Raw genomic sequence first — 7,448 nt, 5'->3', positions numbered from 1 at the left:
GTTAATTGCCACGTGTCCAAAACAGAAACCATCCCCACACGCCATGATATTTTGAATTTAAGAAATCAATTTGCAATGAACATTATAAAAATAAATATATTACGATTTGGATGTTCTTGAATATTTCCAGTTCAAAATTCTTTCGAAAATGATTTTAAAGTTGGTCTATAGATGCTTATGGCAGACAAATCGTTAAAAAACAGTATATATTTAAAATGCAGTTTTGGTATTTTCATACAATCATCGTGTCCCGGAGGTTTGGTGGTATATTTCCTGAGAAAAGTATCGACGGCGGCTTAGGAGGAGAACTGCTGCCTGGTCGCTCTGCTGACGGCCCTGACTCCGGAGGAAATTCGGATTGGCACTTCCATCCGCCCCGGATCTATAAAGGCTGCAGGGCTGTGTGGGGACATGCTGCCAGGAAAGTCCTTTCTCCCACGTCCGGTCTCCGGATACAGGTGGGGGTGGGGGGGGGCTGCCAAGGCTGCATCATGTATGTTCCACCCAGGAGGCGAGGAACAGGTAACACCAGTCATTCATTGCGTGGTGTTCGGCCTCTTCTGTCTGTGCTACTGGAATAAAAGTGACTGACAGAGGAGCCAGTTCTAAGGTACAACTGCACACAGTAGACTCATTTAATACTCAAAGGAGCCCGGAGCCCGAAGAGAGACATCAGCGTTATGACCTCCATGTAAGCGATGGCACTGAGGCCTGGGGTGTATAATGACATCTGTGCCCACAGTGGAGCTGAGGTGGGAGGCCAGGGGGTCTGGCCCCAGGGAGCAAAGACCCCAGGGCACAGGGCTCTCCGTGCTCCCTTCTGTGGTTGTGGAGAGGCATTTCTTAGATGTCCCACGGCCTTTGCAGGGAAGTCAGGTTTTACCTCTACCCTCCAGGGCCCTTGGCTGGGGGCCGGAGAATTAAATTGCCATGAAACCGAAGGGGCCCCACCTGTGTGGCTCAGAAGTTGGGCGTCCACCTATGAACCAGGAGGTCATGATTTGATTCTTGGTCAGGGCACATGCCCGGGGTTGCAGGCTCGATCCCCAGTGTGGGCCATGCAGGAGGCACCTGATCCATGATTCTCTCTCATCATTGATGTTTCTCTCTCTACATCTCTGAAATCAATAAAAATATATTAAAAATAAAACTGAACGGGAGCAGAATAGGCTGCTCCAAAATATGCTATTTGTCATGTGAATTATTTTGGTCTCGAGGCAAAGACCCAGCAGACTCAGGAAAAACTTCTATACCTAGAAGAATTTAGACACAGGCAGTAGGATGGTGAAGACACGGGTCGGGGCAGGGGCTGGGAGGAAAATGGGAGGTATCCGTAGTACTATCAACAATAAAAAAATATTAAAACAAAAAAATATAAAAACATAAAAAAGAGAATTTAGATAGTGGGCCTGTCCCAGACAGGGAGCTACTAACAGAACTAACTGTGACCTAGCTGACCTTTGTGTAGGACAGGGCCTCCTGCAGAAGGAAACAGCTGCTCTTTCCCCTGTGAGTCCCCGCTCCCCAACTTTGCAGCCCCAGGCCCCTCCCTCCTCCTATTCCTCAGCTCAGGATGCAGACAATCCTCAACTGCCTTTGGGTCTTATATTTTTTGGAGCTCTTGTATGTACAAAATAAAAGCCGTTTTTCTCCTGTTATTCTGTGGATCTAATTATTAAATCAGCCAAAGAACCCCGAAGGGAAGGGGAAAGACACATATGGAAGGGAAGGAGCCAGGAGAGATACCGCTGTAGTTCGAATAGGTTCACCAGCTGCTTGATGTCCAGCCACGTTACTGTCAGTGGAAGGTGCCGCCATGAGCAACCATCCTACCACCTAACAGGCGCAGACGGACGCTGTCCCGTAACACTGTTTTCACTGTGGGGTTAAGGGGCACAAATGAGGGGAAGGATTTAGGTCGCAGGCGGGAGGGGAGCAGGGGGCGACCTAAAGGCTCCTTCTGCGTAGAAAAATGGAGGACGCGCTCAGGGTTACAGATGCGAAGGCGGTAGGTTGACAACACGTTAAGGAGCGTTTGCTGGAAATAAAGCAGCAAGATGAGCAATGACCTACGCCATGCAAGCGTTCACGTCCTCAGGAATGCACTCGGGCGACAATTAGTGTCCTTTTGCAGTTATTTTTGCATTTTCCCGCCTCTCCACCCCGGCTTTGTTGGTGTTTCCGGCAGGGAGGTGAGTTAAGTCCGGCGCCCTCCACAGGACGCGGGGTGCCAGGTCAGGGGAACCTTCTGGGAAAGTGAAAGTTCGTGCTCAGGGAACAAAGAAACGAGTGAGTCACATTTAAACCAGAGAACTGCTGCCTCCCCAAGGCCATTTGCTCAGGGGGTAGCATACCAGGGACTTTCCGAACGCGAGGGCCCCAACCGGCTTTCTTATTTGGGGTCATTTGGGAGGCGCCATATTAAGCCAGGACACCCCAAATGGCCCCCAAAACAAAACAGCCGGACTTTGCAAAGGAGTCTATTAAAAGTTGTGATTACAGCCCGGCCGGTGTGGCCCAGTGGCTGCGTCGACCTATGAACCAGGGGGTCACAGTCAGGGCATAGGCCCGGGTTGTAGGTTCCTCCCCCAGCGTGGTGCGTGCAGGAGGCAGATCAATGATTCTCATCACTGGTGTTTCTATTTCCCTTCCTCTCTGAAATTAATACGTATATTTTAGCTACAGCATAACAGCGACAGATTACCTTGAGGCTCGGTGGTTGCTCACAGCCCTTCATGAGACAGGTGGGCGGCCCTGAAAAGGGCCTTTGGGGGGAGCCGGGCGGGGGGCGGGCTCAGCCGCCGAAGCCTTTTTTTGCAGTCGCAGGGATTGGCTTGTCACGCGTCCTGACCACTGTGACCCTTTGTAAGAAGGAGGCGGTCACGCCGCCCTTATCTACAAGAGGGAGAGATGCCAGAACGAAGTTACTCGTTAAAGGCGAAGAAGTTAGCATTGATCCCACAACTCTGGCAATCCCTAGTGAACGTGGCCGCACGTGGGGCGGTCCCGCCCGCAGAGCGCAGCGCTCCGCATCGCGTGCAGCTTCCGAAGGGAGGGTTTGGGGGGGGGGCGCTCCAGGAAGGGCAGCCATGTTCCTGGGATTTCCACTTTCGCTCCCAGGTTTGTGAAGCACCGTTTGCACCGTGAAAAGAGTAATCCTTGCGGGGGAAGGGAGGGTAGTGGAGGAAGGTATAGAGGCGGTAAAAGGTGAAGAAATCCAGGCTTGGAGTGCTATTCCTGTCCTAAAATGCTTTTGGGGTTAGAACAAGTGTGTGCTCCCGGCCCCCATACTCCGGGCCCCCATGCTCCAGGCCCCCATACTCCGGGCCCCCATACTCCCGGCCCCCATGTTGTGGGTCCCCATACTCCCGGCCCCCATACTCCCGGCCCCCATGCTGTGGGTCCCCATACTCCGGGTCCCCATACTCCAGGCCCCCATACTCCCGGACCCCATGCTGTGGGTCCCCATACTCCAGGCCCCCATGCTGTGGGTCCCCATACTCCGGGCCCCCATACTCCCGGCCCCCGTGCTCCCGGCCCCCGTGCTCCGGAGGGGAGTTTCAAGTGGGAGAGTGTCCTCAGAGGAGACATCTGATAGGAAATGGCAATGGCTGCGATTTCTCAGGGCTCCTCTGCACACTTTATTCGAACACAGCCCCTGTCTGCTCTACAGCCTTATAGTTCCTTTGCCCTTTGGTATTTATTCGGCGCAGCCACTTTCGCCCTCAAGCCTTTGCAGGTCCCTGACCTTAAGCACAGCCCCGCACCGGTATCGCTCACCATCACTCACGGTGGTGGAGGGGGTTAACACTACCGTGGAGAGAACACGAGGTCCTACGTGAGCTGTGCATCGCTTATCTGTAGTTTCTCTCAGCTGCCTTTCACATCTATAAAGCAAAGGGTTCACGCCAGGACCGTGGACAACCCACTGTTTTAAGATGTATGCAGACCGAGGGTTCAAGAGCAAAAGCACAACTTTTCGGCAGGCTGCCAAAATGACAGGGAAAAGTTTTCAAATTGTCAGTCCCATGGGACATAATCCGGCTTCCCAGAACTCCCCACCCCCCACGCCTCCAGTCCCAGGGAGAAGGGCCTGGTCTCAAGCAGTAACAGGAACTGCAGGCAGCGGGGCCCGCCCTCCTGTAAGCACCTGGGGAAGCGCTCGCTCTTCAGGTGAAAGCTATGGTCTCACTGATTGCAGCAGGGACCAGCTGCAAACAGGGAAGGAAAAGGCCCTACGTCCCCATGTCTTCTCCCTTATTCGTGACCTAAATAACCATGGGCTCCAGGAAGAGTTGCACATGAATGAAACGGGGACATCTGCTGTAGAAAGTACTTCTCACTTATCTTACATCGAGTATATGTAACTGAGAACAATTTCAACCATTTTCAACAACGAATAGTATGACTACCATGATGACCCAAATAGGAAACTTTTAAAAATCTGAATTTTAGCCCTGGCCGGCTTGGCTCAGTGGATAGAGCGTCGGCCTGCGGATTGAAGGGTCCCAGCTTCGATTCAGGCCAAGGACACATGCCTGGGTTGTGGGCTTGATCCCCAGTAGGGGGTGTGCAGGAGGAAGCCAATGAATGATTCTCTCTCATCATTGATGTTTCTATCTCTCTCTCCTCCCTTCTTCTCTGAAATCAATAAAGAAATATATATTTTTTTTAAAAATCTGAATTTTAATTGTATTGTTAGGTGTAGATAATGTTGAGCTGTAGATTGAACAGGAACAGGAAAAGGGACTATTAAATGGTTAGGTCTGATCCAATAATTGTATCAATATCCCCTCCCCTGGGAACTGACCTTTAGGCCGCTCACAACCTGCATCCCTTTTGCTGAGACCACATGCCGCGTGTTAAGACTATTATCTCTCCCCTTCAGACTTTCCCCAAGATTCAGACTCACCCAGGAATTCTCTGCCCAGAAAAAGCCCGCCTAGACTGCTCCATGGTAAAACCTCTGACTTCCCATTCCTGGGTGCTGGCGCCATTTTGGGGCTCAGCTCATCTTGTATCCAGATGACCCAATACGTTTACAATCCCTCACCGCGGTCGGCCTCAGGCGTTCCTGCTTTGGCGACCCAAACATTAATGTTTGTGATAGTAGCTGTTGGCAATGATGCTATTGAAGATAACAACCCCTTTCTCTATAGCAGCGGTTTTCCACCTTGGCTGCACGTTAGAATCACCTGGGAATCTTCTTAAAATCCTGATTTCTGGGCCTCAGCCTCCAGAAATTCTGTTTCTTTGTTACTAATGTGGTGGCGCCACCCCATCACAAAGAAACAGAATTTCCGGAGGATGAGGCCCAGAAATCGGGATTTTAACAAGATTCCCAGGTGATTCTAATGTGCAGCCAAGGCTGAGAACCGCTGCTCTAGACACGCACAACATTCCTGCCCAGGGAGACTGAGGGCGCCGTGACCAGAGCCGATAAGCCGTCCTGTGTGTACAGTGTTTGTATAACACGGTTTCAGGTACCAGACGTGGTTCCAGTCAGTGCCTGCCAATCAATGACTTTAAAATCAAGCCAAGTGATTTTTATAAAACTAACTGTGGCTTCTTTAAAATGGAGTATTTTGTCTTGGACTTATATGAAAAAGTTATCCAATCACATAGAATCCAGAATAACTAGATTTTTGGAGATAGGGGTATTGATTAGAAGAAACGCAACACCCCAATACTTTACTTGGTTATTTATCACAACATGAGGTGTGATGCCAGTACCTGATTAATAGGTGGATAATATACAGTGGTGCATAATTATCCAATATTTGCTGAATTCTATTAGCTTTATGGTGTTGCAAAGAAAGAGATGAGTGGGGGGTCGGTCATGCTTGTGATGGAATGTTTGTTCAGCCCCTCAAGCGGGCAGGTTCTGCTCATTGATTTAGGCTGTGACAGTCTGGTTCAGACTTTGTTAATGAAAAGGCCCCGGGTGAAATACGAAAATTCATGCAGTGATTTACTAATTCTCACTTCCCCCTTCCCCCATTGAATTTCAGGAAGGGAGAGGGAGAGACACGGAGAAACATCAATGTGAGAGAGACGAAACTATTGGTTGCCTCCCAACCAGGCCTGGGACTGAGCCTGCAATCCAGGTACGTGCCCTTGATGGGAATGGAAGCCGAGACCCTTCAGTCTGCAGGCAGACGCTCTAACCGCCCAGCGAACCAGCTAGGGCTCCTGCAGTGATTTCAATGAGAAACGTTTGTTTCTAATCCTCTGGGTCCCGACTTGCAATGTTAACAAAGGTCAAATGCATTTTGTGTTTTGAATATCATCTCGGAATATAGGAACTATGTTCGAAACTGCATGCTAAGTACTGGGGGGCCAATCTGGTGGACTGGGTGTCTGTCCTGAAGGCCTTTCCATTTTCAGGGGAGGGATGAACACCAGTGCTTCCGCAGGGCTCTCCTGCTCACAGCTGGTCAACTGAGGTGGACCTGCCCATCTGATGCTTTGTGGGTAGGTGGGTGGGGGGTGACCTCCGATGCCCACTCTAGGTCTGAAAAATCGAGTGGGCTACATTTTAAGAGAAGATGGATGACTAGCTAGAACTGGTTATTTAAAAAACAACACACAAACAAAACATGCACGGAGCAGTCTTGCCCTCGTCCCTCCTAAAAATGGTTAAATCACCAAAAACAATGGGATCAAACCCAGTTTCCACATTGGTCGCTCCAACACTTAAAAAAATCAAACCAACATTCTTTCTAATATAGGTCGTAGTCCATCGTGTAGTTTGAATTCTCGTCCCCCTCTGCCAATTCCCAGGGCTCAGGGCGAACCACTCACAGGCGAGCTGTGCTATTGCTCTCGCGAAAAAAACTATTTTCTGGGTCCATTTGAGCACAGATCCGTTCATGTACACAAAATTGCAAAGTCAAGAATGTGAAGAACTATGTTCTGGAAGAAATATTTGCAAAGGAGACGCAGAGAAGTAGTATTTTTAAGGAAAATCGGAAAGTTGTCTCCGTTTGACCGAAGTTTTCAAGAGAGTTGGGGGAATCGGGAAAGTTTCAGGGGGCCGGCGGCGGAGCTGGGCGCGCCGGAGAAGGCAGGAAGGAAGCCTGAAGGCTCCCGGACCCGTTTCCCCCAAATCCCTCATGATTTCGTGCACAGATTTCTTATATTTTTCTCCTTTTTTAAGGGGCAAGAAACACAGCAGCCCGGCTGAGCGGAGGAGCCGGCTAGGCTGCACGGCGCACGGAGCCGCCAGCCAATCACCACCCAGCGCCTCGCTATATAAACCCCCGCCGCCCGAGCCCGGCCACGCTCCTCTGACAGTTCGAGTCTCCTGTGGTCCTTCCGGCCGAAACTGAAACATGTCGGAGACGGCTCCCCTGGCTCCTGCCGCTCCCGCTCCTGCGGAGAAAACACCGGTGAAGAAGAAGGCGAAGAAGACGGGCGCGGCCGCCGCCAAGCGCAAGGCGTCCGGA

Source organism: Myotis davidii, unplaced genomic scaffold (genome assembly GCF_000327345.1).
Source record: "Myotis davidii unplaced genomic scaffold, ASM32734v1 scaffold2537, whole genome shotgun sequence".
Taxonomy (NCBI): Eukaryota; Metazoa; Chordata; class Mammalia; order Chiroptera; family Vespertilionidae; genus Myotis; species Myotis davidii.
Note: the sequence above shows the minus strand (reverse complement) of the source record.